Source organism: Spermophilus citellus, assembly GCF_964194105.1.
Source record: "Spermophilus citellus genome assembly, chromosome: X".
NCBI lineage: Eukaryota > Metazoa > Chordata > Mammalia > Rodentia > Sciuridae > Spermophilus > Spermophilus citellus.
The window spans coordinates 109,196,477-109,212,836 of NC_138190.1; positions in this window are offsets into that span (position 1 = coordinate 109,196,477).

Here is a 16,360-nt window from a genome sequence, read left to right on the forward strand (position 1 = left end):
TCTTTCCAGCTTGTGAATTGCGCCCAGTTTTTTAGTTTAAACATCTGATCCTCACATCTATCCCTCCCCTGTGAAGCACATTCCATTGCTAAAAGAAAAAGAAATACGAAATTGCTTCCTGTTGTCCGTAAACTGTTTTGATAGTTTGAGATGTTTGTCTATAAAGGATATTTCTCAGCTCAAAGATCGTGTAAATACTTATATTCCTTTGCTGAATGGGTTGTTTATTTCTAATGAGGCTGCCAGTTCTCAGAGAGATTCTATAAAATCACTTTTACATAACAAACAGGGATTACAACTATGTTAAAATAAGTGTGCATATGGACAAAGACTGGGAGGGAACACAGATAATTGAAATCAGTTGTGTTAGGGTGGTGGGATTATGTGAATTTTTTTTCTTTTTGCAATTTTCTTTGATGTTGTTACTTTTTAATGAATAAACATCAGAAAGGGAACTATAGAAACATAGAAAAGATGCCAGAAGCAGAGGCCTTCTGGCCAGAGCCCAGAGCATGCAGGGCACAGATATTTGCTAGTTACAATATTCCATAGGCTTTATACTTGCCTGGGTGCTAAGGTTGGCACACGCTCAGGTATGGCACGTGCTTTCTTAGGAGACTATTATCTAAGTCCTAACTAGGGAGAGGCCACTACAAGAACTCCAAATACATTGTTCTGCTTTAAAACAGGCTGCCCTCTGCTTTGGTATGACATCCAGGTGTCTACTTTGGTTACTTTAAGTCAGAGGGATGACCATTTGATTACCCACTTGATAAATGTTTCCAGTAACAACTTTCTGGATCATCTTAACAGATTTTCAGGTTGAATTTTGGAGGATTAAAAGGATAAAATCCCAAACTCTCACCATTTCTTTGTCCAACAAGATCTTATCATCTAAGTAGACTTCTTCTTTTAGTGACCAATAGGCAAGTCTCAATGATTTCAATAGAAGTTATGACTTGCAATTAAAAGCTGACTCTGAAATCATTAAGACAAATACTTAGGATTATCTCTACCTGTTGGCATTCAGTTACATTCATTCCTGTTAGTTTTGGCTTGGAGTGGTCTCCGTGTGCTTCTGTATGGATTAATTAAAGGTTGTACGCAGTAATTGTGGTTTTTAAGAGAAAGGGAGACCATCTACCAAAAGAGAAATTTCCTTCCAACTCATAAAAAAAAATTTAGGTGAGGACTTTTAATAAGGAAGTAGTGGCCTCAAATATGTTAATCACTTTCATCATATACAGACCCTATACCTTGAAAATTCACAGGCTTTTCATTAGCCATTCTCAGTGTAAAAGTACTCATAGAGGTGTTTACCTTGCAATCCCCACTTGAATCTCATGGTCCTTTTCTGAGCTACTTGCAGTTAATATTTAGTTAAACAAAGGCCAGTGGTGCAAGCATCTCCCAGTCTCTGAGCAAGAGGATGGAAATTCAGTATTTGTAAACTGACAGTCTAATAGGCCTGGGAATTTGAGTGACCTTAATACATGACTCTGAACATATATTTGCATGTGGATTGGGAAGGAAATAAATGGGACTTTGGAAATAATGGAAATATTTTTCTTATGAAAGTTTTTCATTAAAAAATTTATTTCTACTATAATTATTCTGTTGGTTAGCTTTTAGTTTGCACTCCTTTTTCTGATTCACACTCCTTTAGTGACCAAATGAATATAACCCAACTTCTCATACATTGGGAATGTCTGTTTAATATTAAATAGTATGTAATTGAATCTGCAAATGCGGGAACTGACATGCCACCTCCATGTGCACACCTCTGCATATAAGTATACTATACAACTTGTAGCATTTACTGTCACTTAATTTGATTGAACTTGAAAGATAAATTTGTAGAATCTGGTTAGTGCCATCAATCTCCTTTGGAAGCTGCCATCAGGTGAATGCTATCCTATAATACCAATAGTAAGGCAGGAACTATGTTCACCTGACTTAGTACCCAAGAGGAAATTGACAGCAATTCTAGAGAATGAGTCAGATACAGTGGAAAGAATTCTAGACTAGGAAGAAGGAGACCTGAATACTAATGGACTTTATTACTAACTTGCATTGTGACCCTAGGCATAACCTTTCCATGACTGTTTTCTCATGTCAAATAAGGGTGTTTGTGTAGCTGCTCTCCAGAGTCTTTCCAAAAGCTCTAACATCCTGTGGTATAATAGGTTGCCTTGCACATTCAATCTTACAATGTGATGGCAAATACCACATGCCTAAGCCTGAATCTCTTATATTTCAATTAAAAAAAATAGAACCATGTAAGATGGAAAAACTCAGTAGTACTAGAGAATGTTGATAAAACTTGTGGCAGCCTTCCAGTTCATTCACAATGGTTTTGTTTTTGTTTTAATGTCCTTTTTCTGGTGAGTGTTCCAGTTTTCATTTTCCATACACTCTGTATGTAAAGTCTGGTATTCATTAAGTTGTGGCCAGTATTTGCTACTAGAACAGAAATACACTGTCACATTTGCTAGAATAGAACTGTATTTGGGCCTCTCCTTTCCTATGAAGCAGTGCTGGGCCTTATAGAGTTAAATTCTAAAGTGGCACAAGATGGCAGACCCTGTGCAAATTAATGGCTGAGACTACAAAGAGGGGACCTAAGCACTTGCAAGATTCAGAGAGAGAAATGAAGAAGTAATTGCATGCTTTTAGCATTGTTGACAAATTTACTTGTTGGAAACCAAAGATAGTGTTTCTGATGACAACTCTCACAGGGATTGGCCAGTTGTATGAGTATGCTGTGGAAAGGTTAAACCAGAAGTTAGTTAGAGGATGGTCCCACTTGCCTGCCTATAGCAGAGTGCCAACCAGCCCTGAGTGCGAAATTCAAGTTCAATGTGTGTACTTTGTGTGGTGTGCTTTATGGACCCGCATATACTATATTCATTAATGATGATAAGATGTTTCACAGAATCCAATAACAATTAGTGGGTTGAGTTTAAAATCTCAATACATCAGCCAGTAGGAGCCAGATCACAAGGATACTGATGTCTACTGGGATTATACTCATAACATCCAGATAAAATAAGTTGAGGAGGATCTACATTTTTCACTGTTTATCGAATTGTATCTCATTTGGTTGTGCATTACTTTTGTCAAAATGTGTTATCTGTAAACCCATGTGTAGTGAAATTCTTCTGTAACTTTGGATTAAAGGTATTTATGGTCTTTTGTTTGTTTGATTTTTAAGTAAGTTATTTCTTTTGTAGACATGCTGATGGTACGGTTACATCCTTATGACCTCAGCATCTGATCTTTTAATGATTTTTTTGTTTCCAATATTGTTACTTTACATTGTGGTTGAAGCAATAGAAAATTGAAATATGGATTGTGCATGACTGTGTCTTGAGTGTAAAAATATTGCAGTTTGAAACTTGGACCTAAAGTATTGCAAATAAAAATGACAAACATCAATGTGCTGATCCTTCTCTCTTCTGTCACCTTCTCACCTGTTCTCCTGGCTTTGGCCATTTTACCTATTGTACAGGTTGGAGGGGTAGACTGTCTCAGATGTTTGGAGGTGACAAAATGCCCAGCTATAGAGCAATACAGAAAATGCTCTGTAGATTCTGTCACTGAATAACTAACTGAGTGTCCATCTGGCTATGACATAGAAAAGCTCAAAGAAGCTAATGTGTATGCTCAATGCAGGGCAAAACGCTGGTAGATTCTAAAGGCAGATGAAGGAAAAACACCAAGAGACATCATGCAATAAATCATTTGATTTTTATCATCTTTGTGTTTGAAAAATTGTGAACATATAAAGCAATGTTGCACCATGTTTAGTTTTTGCCTTATATTTGGTGTCAAGTTCTGCAGGTCACAGAATAGATTACAAACCTACATTACTAAGAACCTTCATCCACTTGTTCCTTAAAAAGCACTTATTGATCCCAGCACTGGGACTAAGGTAAGAGAATCTCAAGTTCAAAAGCTAGCCTCAGCAATTTAGCAAGACCCTAAGAAACTTGGTGAGACTCTGTTTCAAAATAAAATATAAAAAGGGTATTACTGGTACCCCTCCCCCAAAGAGCACTTATTGCACTCCTATCGTCTGTCAGGTAACTATGGACATTTCTGCTAACGTTAATATTTCCGGTAAAAATCATCTCTAAGGTGACTAATTGATAGTAAAGCTCATTGAAAGCCACTAGATGCACCCGTTGAGTCACATTTATCAGGAGATTCTCTTGAGCCCTCAAGACTCAAGACAAAAACACCAGATTCAGAAAACCGGAGTTTTATTGCACCACTATTGCTTGCACAGTGGGCATAGTGGTCCTTCTGAAGCATGTGTACATAATCATATATTTTTGTGTAGGTGGATACATACTGATACTATATTCTCCACACATGGATTACCTGTCTTACCAAATGTTAATTCATTGTTTTCTAGTTCACTGTACAAGGTTTATTTTTCATTGTATCTCTCCACATTGAAAGTCAAAGAGATCTTTTCTGTAAATATAAGTGGATAAGTGAATTAGGATCTCAAGAATGAGCTTTTGGTCAAGTTCTCTACTTTCAGTGTGCACAAATGACTGCATTCCCTCTGCCACTTGTTAGCCATGCATCTTTCTCACCTTCCCTGGCAGGTTTCCTCCAACTATTTTTCTATTTCTAAGAAATAAACTAGAAATAATTTTTTTTGTGTTAGCAAAGTACTGTATCTTCTACCAAAAAATAAATTTAAAAGGCTTTTCCACTTACCACAAAAACTTGGAAGTACTGAGTCCAAGCATTATTCCACAGCTTAGCCCTCCTAGCTTGATTGCTGAAACTCTAGTCAGGTTCAAGTCCCTTACTTCCTACTGAAGTAGGGAGGAGCTAACACCCAAGGTGCACCATGATTTATGATTCTTCTACATATTCTGTGTGTCTCAACCCCCAAATATTTGATTGGCATCTGTTGGATTCCTGTACATCTATATTAAACACCTATATATAGCTGTTAACATTGCCTATACCAGTTAGCATTAATCCTATAGCAGTACCACTGTCTGATTATTCCTTACTTGCCACTCTAATTATTGTATCCATAATATTTTCCCCAGTCCCTGAGGCTAAGAGAACTCTGGGTAGGGCACTGTGGTGACTCATTCACTTGCGTCTTTGCACCTGTTGTGGGAGTGCTTTTTCAGTTTTCCACAGTCCCTGAACCAGGGAGTAAGTTTCCCCCTGTCCATTCCTGGATCTTGTCTGGTCAACCTCTGCATAGCCCAGCCCATTTTGGGCCTACTGTCTCCATTAGAAGTTAATCCACAGCTTTTGCTATAGCCATTACTTTATACACTTTCTGTGTTCTCTCAAGCAGCCAACCTTGGAATAAAAAGGAAATTGGCCGTTTGACCCCATTGTACATGTATTTGAACATTTTACCTAGAGTATCCTGGTCCTATTCTCTAGAGACATATGTTCCTACAAACCAAGAAGCAAGACTCTATTACCATTAAGGGGAAATAGGCAAAAGGTAAATGAGAGCTCAGTTCTTAAAACTACATGTAAATCTACAATTATATCAACATAATTTGCAATAAGAAAAGTAATGGATGTGACAACCTCCCTCATGACATTTCAGAGGTCATGCCAACTTCCAACTCTCAATTACCTTGTTATCAAGGACTTCCCTACTAATTTAATTCCACCTGTCACTTGTCCCATGCACTTTAGGTAGTAGGACTTACTCTTTCTCTTCAAGGTACTTATAAGGTCTCAATGGGGAAGCAGAAAATTCAAATATTATTGCTTATGAGTTATTCCCTGTGAGTATGGATCAAGTTGCTCTTTTGCCTATAGTGTCACATAGGAATAAAATTTGTAATGAGAAACAACTTTTTATTTTGCAACTGGTAAAACCAAATTGCTTTGAAAATACAGAAGGACAATGCCATGTTCTAATAACGTTATACTATAGAATAAAGCTCTTGTCAATATGTCCTGAAACCCCACAGGCACAACTGAACAACCCTGGCATGTTTTCCACATTTTCTTTCTAAACTCCCTTGAACAGATATTAATAAATGGAGTTAAATTCCCTTTCACATTTAAATTGATTTAGCTGATACAATTCAGATATTTTTAAAATCATTTAAAAAGCATTCAAATAGGGAACAGGAATTACCAAAATATTCCCCTGAGTAAAATCTTACTCCCTTTTGTTACCATGTCCACCTTTAGCAATGATTTTTGTTTTGATTTGGGGTATATTGTGTTTAGTAAGCTATTTTTCACCTGAAGTAGAACTGTATCTCTTATAAACTACTTTCAGGGTATTTCTATCATAAGACTTTATTGAGTTGATTGTGTTATCAATCTAACCAACACCATCATACCTAACTAACATGAAGATGCTATATGTAATATATAATGTATTTATATATATAAAATACCCCATCCCACAGTAGACAGGGTCATATTACCAAATCCTGAACAATGAAGGTTGTATCCTTCATATTAAGAAATAATACTAAAAAGTTCATACAAGAAGCAACGCATGGAAAGGAGAGAAGGATAGGATATCTTAAAGATATGGGGAAGATCAGTAGTGTAGAAGAAAGAGATCAAGAAGCAGAGTGGAGGGATGGGAAAAGGGAGGCAACACAAAATTAATTCTTTTAAAAAATCACACTTTATGCATATTTAAATATACCACAGGGGGCTGGGGTTGTGGCTCAGTGGTAGAGCACTCACCTCGCACGCACGAGGCCCTGAGTTCAATCCTCAGCACCACATAAAAATAAATAAGTGAAATAAAGGTATTGTGTCCAACTATAACTAAAAAATATTTTAAAAAATAAATAAATATACCACAGGCAAGTTCACCTTTATGTATAAATAAAAACAAATCAAAAATAAATAAATAGATAAGTGTAAGGAAGTCTAGCAGAGTAGAGGAAGGAGAAGAGGAGAGGGGAGGATAGATGGGAAAAGGGTCAGATTGTGAACTGAAATTGAATTCCATGCATGTATGATTTTGTAGGGATGAACCCAACTCCTATGTATAACTGCAATGCTGTAATAAAGAAAAGAAGCAACATAGATGAATTTTTCAATTCCATGGAAGATTCTGCTTGTATGGCAAAGTTGTATGGATGACACTTGGGCTGATCTGTTTACCAGTGATACAGGCATGTGTATTATTATAGTAATCCAGAACATTTCCCTTTCAGAAGTGCTCATATATGGAGCAAAGGCATCAATTCCAGGATCAATGAAATCCTCTTTAATTAGCTCTATGGTAAACTCTTGTAATCTTTACTAACTCAATAGGTTTTTGAGTATTACTAACACCAATTTAAGCACCTCCATCAAATGATATGTCAACTGAAGCACTGCATAGGTTATTAAAGAAGCTAGGTCCTTGGTGTCATTTTCACTAACATCTATATTTTATGGGGTACAATGTTGGTTATGCTGGGCCTACACACTCTCTATGACCCCTCTGGGAGCCATTGTTCCTCTGATGTGAACTGTGAGGTGCAGTACATAGTTTCAGGCTTAATAATCAATAAGATGCTATGTACCTATCTGAGTTCACATCTTTCTCAGATCTTCAGGTTTTCTACCAGCATTTTTCTTTTGCCATCTTTGAAGAAACACCTACCCCATATTTATCATTGTTGTGGTACCTGGCTCTAGCAGATATGGCACCTGCAGCTATGGGACCAAGGACAAATACAAGCTTGGCTCCTTAGCCTCTAAGTGTCTGGGAATTAAAGGAATGAACTCTGTCTGGAGAGACACTTACTTTGCTGATAAACATATGGATGGTGTTCTGGTTGCTTTCCTTAGATTTCCTATTGGCTGGAGTATATACTGTAGCCTTCTATGATAGGTCCAACCCATTTGCTCCCATATAGATGGGGCAGTCATTTTGGGCTCACCAGGGTGGGGGCAGGTAGGCCTTAGTTCCTCAACAGTACCCAGAACCCTTAATGCAGCTCCTGTCAACAAACTCTAATAGCATGATCGTGTTTGTTCCATTCAAGTTTATTGCAAAATGCCTTAGAGGTCAACCTGCACGTTTCTAATAATTTCCAATTTAGTCTATATCAGGTTCCTATTTATTTATTGGGTACCAGGGATCGAACTTAGGGGCACTCAACCACTAAGCCATACCCCAGCCCTTTTTATATTTTATTTAGAGACAGGGTCTCACTGAGTTTCTTAGGCTGCTTATGAACTTTGGATCCTCCTGCCTCAGGAGGGTAAAATCATCCTTCCTAGCACAGCAGTACAAGAAAATGCCCAATATTGGTTTCAAGTGCCTGTGGCTCTTGCCTCAACTTTACTAGACTACAAGCTGCCAAGTCTAAATTATAGATGCCCCTTAGGCCAATATGGAATCAAATTTAAGATTTTAGAGAAAGATTAGAATTTCTTTTCTAAACATTAATTTCCTCAATTTTAAAAGGAAAGCAAAAAGTACATGAAGAGTGTGAAGAATTAAAAAAAAAAACTTAGCTGTTCAATATGCTTACCATGCCACAAAGTAGATAATCAATAAATAGTTACTACTCTTATTATTTAACCTTTTCAAAAAATTCCCAAGCTGACTAGAACACCTTCCATAGTTTTTACTGCTCTGAGTCAATTTTGCCCAGCAGTCCAAAAGCAGAAAAGTTTTTCCATAATATCATAGCCATTGATAGAGATCTTCTGGTCCTCAGTAGGGCACACCCATGTGGGCTCCAGTTGGTAAAATATGCTGACAGTGCATGCATCCCCATTAAAATCAGGCAACTTTATTGTATTTAAATTATACTTAAATGAAGTTGAAACTTAAAAAGAACTTATATGATTGTATTTGTGTGAGAAAAAGAATGTGTGTATGTATAATCTGACCACTTATCACCATCTTCACTGCAACTCATTTGATCCAAGTCATATTTATCACTCTTGAGATTTTTTTATAATAGCCCCATTTAGACTATACTTTTTGTAACAGAACTCCTTATCTACTTTTCCTCATAACATCTATAAATTCTTTCAGTTTCTATAATTTATTTATTTACTGCCGCAGTCTGGCTGGGCACAATTCAGGAGCCACTTGTCAAAAGAAACTAACTTTATTTTTAGAACCACACAGGCCAAACAAAACAGCTCCTCAGGAAAAACCCTCAGAGCCCAACTGCCACCACCGGCTTCCCACAAGCCTCTCACCCCCACACAACCCTCACCACCTCCCACAATCCTCCTGTTCTTGAGGCCGATTGGCTGGGTCGTGTGGGCAGAGCCAAAGAAGTCCCCCAATGAGCAGCTCCGTGGAGGAGCCAATTAGCTAGATGTTGCTGGGGCCGCTGTGAGCCAATCATCAGCTGGCAGTCTGAAGGGCAGGGAAACAGCCCAATGAACATCACCACAGAGGAGCCAATCAGCTAGATGTTGCTGGGGCCGCTGTGAACCAATCATCAGCTGGCAGTCTGAAGGGCGGGGAAACAGCCCAATGAACATCACCGCAGAGGAGCCAATCAGCTAGCTGGAAGTTTGCTGGGGCCCCTTTGGCTGTGGCTCTCAACATCTCCCCCTCTCTGTTTAAACAACAAGCATGTGGCTTGGGGACCGTGCCTGCCTTAGGTTGTCCAATACTACATATGGTCCTTACCCGTCTTCGGATGTGCTGACCTCAGGGCGTCAGCCTCCTGTCTTAGGTTGGTACCATTGTAATTGGATCTTACCCGTCATTGACTACCAGTCCAGTATACAGCCACACCTGTGGAGAGGTCTTTGTCATGACAAGCAGAAGGGAGGAAGATACACCAAGCCAATTGATGGCTCTTGTTGGAAAAATTGTACCACCGATGACATCATCAGCAAAAATACCCCAACACTACCACAAGTCACTGCACCAACAGATAGTTCACAATGCATACAAGTGAGTTCACAATGCATACAAGTGACACATAGTTTAGGCAAGTTCTGCAAGCAGTTCAGTGATGGCTATTGCAGAAACTGTAGATTAGTTTTATCTTTGTCTTCACCGGCACTGGGATGAAGATAGGAATTCTAGCAATAATGGCTAAAGAAAAAATTATGTAACATTCCAGAAGGCACTAAAAGAAAACAATTTTCTTAACAATTTACATTATCTTGAAGAGAAAAGAAAACAATTTTCTTAACAATTTACATTATCTTGAAGAGAATTATTAAATATAATGAAAAGGAAAGGTGAAAGTAAACAGATCTGTTAACCTTCTTTTTTGTTTACATATTAAAACAATTCTTAATAGTTATTTACCCAATTTAAATTAAACCATTTAAATCACGTGAATAAAAAAAATATTTGGATCCATTTTTTCATGAGCGCTCATCATATATGATATATGGACATACGTACATTCAAACATATAATACAAAACACAAGTGTGCACACATAATATAATACATATAACACATAACATAATAGTAAAGGCCTTATAACTTTTTACAGGTGAAATCTCCATTGCAATGTTTAAAAACTCTATAGTCAAAAAAAAAATAGAACTGATCAGCAAAACATTAACTTAGGTCTGTATGAGCTCAAAAAACAAAATAGAACTTCATGATATGGGAAAGGGCCATAATAAAATAGATATTGAAAAAAGCATCCTGGTTCTGTCGCAGATGTAAGGATAGCCAAATTGGTGTTTTGGATATCAGCTGTTATGGATTTGAGCCAAATCATCTTCTTTTTGGTCTGTAGAAATCGCTTTAGTTAATCTCTCTGGAATCCAAATCGGCTGCTGTTCTCCCTGTGGAAACACACAAACAGGCCCCCGACTCCAGACAATCACTGGGTCAGGATTTTAGTTAATCTTTCCGGAACCCAAATCGGCTGCTGTTCTTCCTGTGGAAACACACAAACAGACCCCCGACTCCAGACAATTACTGGGTCAGGACCTTTCCATTGTCCTGTTAGAATATCTTTCCAAAGTACCTTGGGCTTATGTACATTTTTTGGACACATATGCCTTTCTGCAGCACTAAGTCCTGATGAATCCAAATTTAAAAAGTTTAGAGTAAAAAGGGTTATTTTAAGTTTATCTTTGGGGAATATATACCCCTTCCCAATTCCATCTTTTTGCTTTAATAAGGACATTTTAATAGTTTGATGAGCTCTTTCAACTATGCCTTGTCCCTGTGGATTGTATGGGATTCCTGTTATATGAGTAATGCCAAATGATGAGCAAAATTGTTTAAAAGAGGTAGAAGTATAACCAGGGGCATTATCTGTTTTTAACTGTTTTGGAATGCCCACAGTGGCAAAATTTTGTAAGCAATGAGCTATAACATCTTCAGTTTTTTCTCCGGCATGAAGGGAGCCCATCAAAAATCCAGAAGAAGTATCAACTGTAACATGCAAATATTTTAATTTTCCAAATTCTGGCAGATGTGTGACGTCCATCTGCCAAATATGGTTAGGTATCAATCCTCTAGGATTGACTCCAAGATTAACTTGTGGTAAAAAGGTTACACAATTTTGACATTGTTTTATTATTTGTCTAGCTTGTTCCTTAGTTATTTTAAAATGCTTTTATAAAGTATTAGCATTGACATGGAAACTTTTATGAAAATTTATAGCTTCTTCTAGTGTAGAGAAAATATGTATGTCATGTGTAGTTTTATCTGCTAAATCATTGCCCAAACTAAGGGCTCCAGGCAATCCTGTATGTGCCCTGATATGTCCTATAAAGAATGGATCTTTTCTGTCCCAGATTAAACTTTGTATAGTGGAAAACAAAGAGAAAACAGTAGAAGAAGGGGAAATCCTACCAGCATCTTCAAGGGATACTATAGCATTAACTATATACTGACTATCAGAAAATAAATTAAATACAGAATCTTTAAACATCACAAAAGCTTGTAATACTGCATTAAGCTCTACCTTTTGAGCTGATTGTTTGGGTACTAAAAATGTAAAAGTTTGATCAGGTGTAACTATTGCTGCTGTACCATTATTTGACCCATCAGTGAATATATTTGGAGCATTCATGATAGGTGTTTTTCTTGTAATTTTTGGAAAAATTACAGGATGCAATGACCAAAAAGACAATAAAGGATTACATGGTAAGTGGTTATCAAATGAAACATTAGATTTGCACATGTTTATTGCCCAAGTATTTAACTCATTAGCTAATTCATCAATTTGATTCATAGTATATGGAGTAATAATTTTATTGGGAGAAATTCCAAATACTCCCTTTGCTGTTTTTATTCCTTTGAGTATTAATTGTCCTACAGCCTCAGGATACCTAGTAAGAATAGTGTTAGGAGAATAAGATAAATGTATCCATAATAATGGACCTTCTTGCCAAAATACTCCTGTAGGAATATTTTGTGTTGGTAGTACAATAAATAATAAAGGCAAACATATCAATTCTATCCAAATGCATATTTTCCATATATGTTTCAATGATTTTTAATGCCTTTATTGCTTCAGGCGTTAACATTCGGGGTGAATTTGGATCTGATGGACCTTTTAGGATATCAAATAAAGGTCCCAATTCTCCTGTTGGAATACCTAGATAAGGCCTTATCCAATTTATGTCTCCTAATAACTTTTTTTTTTTCTTTTGAAAGTCATTAAGTGATTTGAGTTGATCTACTCGTATTTGAATTTTTGGTGGACGGACCATGGTTGAGGATAATAGAACTCCTAAATAATTAATTGGAATATTTAATTGTACTTTATCTATTGCTATCTCTAGATTATAATTTTTTAATAAATTTGTAAGTGTGGCATAACATTCTAGCAATGTGTTTTTAGCTTTGTGTGCTAATAATACATCATCCATATAGTGAAATATTTGTAGTTCAGGATTTTGATTTCTAAGTGGCTGGATTACTTTAACAAAAATTTGACACATAGTTGGGCTGTTAGCCATCCCTTGAGGGAGTACTTTCCATTCATATCTCTGATCAGGACCTTCATGATTTAGTGCAGGGATAGTAAATGCAAAACGTGGACTATCCTCAGGATGAATTGGAATTGAAAAAAAAAAAACAATCTTTAATATCTATAACTAAAATATACCAAGTTTTTGGCAAAGCAGACAATTGAGGAATCCCCGATTGAGCAGGTCCCATAATGACCATTTCATTATTAATGGCTCTTAAGTCTTGCAATAATCTCCATTTACCAGATTTCTTTTTGATGACAAAAATGGGAGTATTATGGGGAGATACAGAAGGTTGTATATGTCCTTCCGCTAATTGTTGTTTGACCAGATCATGGGCTACTTGTATCTTTTCTTTAGTCAAGGGCCATTGAGGAACCCCTACTGGTCTTTCTGATTTTCATGTAATTTTTATTGTCTCAGTGGCCCTTTGTGAAAATCCAACCCATGTCTGTCTGTTCCTTGATCTATTTGTATTGGTGCTGCTATACCTTGTTCTTGTTTTTCTAATCTTTTTCCTTTCCTAAAACCTTGTCTAGCCATAATAGTGGGTGCATCTTGATTGATGTTATTTGTTAATGTCAAACCTAATTGATCTAAGACATCTCGTCCCCATAAATTTACGGGAAGATGATCCAATACATATGGCTGTATAGTTCCTTCACATCCTTCAGGATCCTTCCAATCTAATACCATTGCGCTTCTATCGGGATTAGTCACCACTCCTAGGCCTCGAAGCGTTTGAGTGGCTTGTTGTAATGGCCAATGTTTTGGCCATTCTTGACGAGAGATGATGCTAAGGTCTGCACCTGTATCCAGTAGCCCATTAAATTCATGTCCTTGAATATTTAGTTTTAGCATGGGGCGAGAATCTAAATTTAAAGACAGCATAGCCCAATCCCAATCTACACCTGTGGAACCTAATCCCTTGGAACCTCTTTCTACAGCATGACTGGAAAATTTATCATGTAGGCTTGGTATTATTAGTAACTGTGCTATTCTATCTCCTGGTGAAATTACTGATATACCCTTTGGAGAACTGGCTATAATTTTTATTTCACCTTCATAATCGGGATCAATTACCCCAGGACTTATCAAAAGTCCTTTTAGAGTAGAAGAGCTGCGTCCCAATAATAAGCCTACTGTTCCTTTGGGAAGAGGTCCTTTTACCCCTGTGGGAATGATTTGAACTCCCATCTCTGGAGTTAGTACTGATCTGGCGGAGGCGCAGATGTCCAACCCTGCGCTCCCTCTGGTTTGTCTGAAGAGGGATCTGATGGACAATGTGTCCTGGTCACTACCCTGATGGGGTTGCTGGGTTCCTCCAGTGCTCCGTATATTTGTGGTTTGGGGCCCCGGAGCATTGGGGCCCCCTGTCCATTTTTTGGCAACGGAGCCCGATGCCTTTGTCCACGATATTGTGGATAAACACCTTGTCCTTGTTCGTTTTTTGATAATGGAGTACCCTCTGTGGTGGTTTGAGAACGGCATTCATTAGCCCAATGTCTCCCTCTATGGCATCGTGGGCAAATACCCGGTATTCTACTCCTTTGATACCTAGTTTTGTTAAACCCTCCTCCTATGGGGCAATTCCTTTTAAAATGTCCTGTTTGTTGACAATTGTAGCATGTTCTTGGCCTGGTATATAAAGCCTGTTTTACTGCAGCTGCCACAATTTGCCCTTGTTCATTAATGTCTCTGGCATCTAAAGCCTGTTTTACTGCAGCTGCCATGACTTGCTCTTGTTCATTAATGTCTCTACATAATTTAATATATGTGTTTAAATCTTCCTGTTTCCATGGTCTAATGATATCTCTGCACCAACGATTCACTTGGTCATAAGCCAGTTGTTTTATTAATGGCATTGCTTGTTCTGTATTCCCAAAAACTCTGGTAGCTGTTTGAATAAGCCTATCTACAAATTCAGCATAAGGTTCATTAGCTCCTTGTATTATCTTAGATAATTGACCGTGTAAACCTCCATGTCCTTGTAAAGTCTTCCATGCCTTAACTGCATCTACAGCAATTTGTGAGTATACGCCAGGATCATATGCAATTTGTTGCTGCTGATCCTCATAAGGTCCCTTTCCTAACAACATATCTAGATTTCTCTGAGGATAACCAGCTGCTGCATTTTGCCTAGCCGTCTCCTTGCAAAATTCCTCATTGGCAACCTTCCATAACAGGTATTGTCCTCCATTTAGCACAGCTTTACAAATATTAGCCCAATCTGCTGGCGTCATGTTTAAGTTGGTAATGGATTCGACCAAGCTTACAGTGAAGGGTGTTTGAGGACCATACGTTGTTACAGCCTCTTTTAGCTCCTTCACTGTTTTGAAATTTAAACCCTGGTAAATTTGCTGCCCTCCTACCTCAAATACAGGGCATTCTTGAGATCCTGTCTCAGTATCCCAACTATCAACTGCGGGGGTTGGGAGTCTCCTAGCATATGGAGGTGGTGCTGTTGATTGGACACTTATGCCCTCTGGTGATAGAATGCTGTTAGTAGCAGTCTCCTGTAGAGGTGGTGCTGATGGTTGGACACTTACGCTGTCTGATAGAAAGGTGTTATTAGCATTCTCCTGTTGTAACTTTTCCCCTGATGGCTTTTTCTGCTCTAAACTTCCTTCCTCTGTCTCACTAGCTCGAATGACCTTCTCTTTTACTTGAATCTTTTCCTCTTTCTGACTAACTTGAGAGACCTTCTCTTTTACTTGAATCAATATGTCTTCTCCTTCCTCTACCTTTGTCTGAATTGAAGGCTTTGGACTAAGCAAACCAGATACCAACGCCCACAATGTCAATGTGCCAACTGGCAGAGTCCCTGGGTTGTTCTTTTCTATTCTTTTTAAATCTTCACCATGATGGTCCCACTGTGATATATTTAACAACTCCTCCTTAAAAAGCCATGGGCTACATTGTTGTATTGTATCATCGTATGCCCTGACTGTTCTTGATTTTACTGAGATGCCTCCTTCCTCTAACAATTTACTTAACAGTCTTTCGGTTTGTTTTTTACTAATTTCTGATCCCGTATTTCTACTATAATACAACCCAACAAGATGATGCCAAACAAAACCGAGACAGAATGCAATAAAAATGGAACCACACAAAATCATTATATCAGCCTTTCTATCCTCCTGACATGTGCATTCGTCCTTTCTCCCTATCTGTTCCTCAGACGCAAATAGTTTTTCCTCAGATGTGAGCGGTTTTTCTTCCGTCTCACTCATCTCCAGGGACAGGCAAGTTAAAACAAAAATGAAGCAAAACCAAAGAGGAAACTTAGAATGGCTATCCATCCTCTCGCCCTGCCCTCAGGGGCGAGCAGTTTACTTACCCTCAGTCGCTCCCCGTTCGAGCCACCAAATGCCGCAGTCTGGCTGGGCACAATTCAGGAGCCACTTGTCAAAAGAAACTAACTTTATTTTTAGAACCACACAGGCCAAACAAAACAGCTC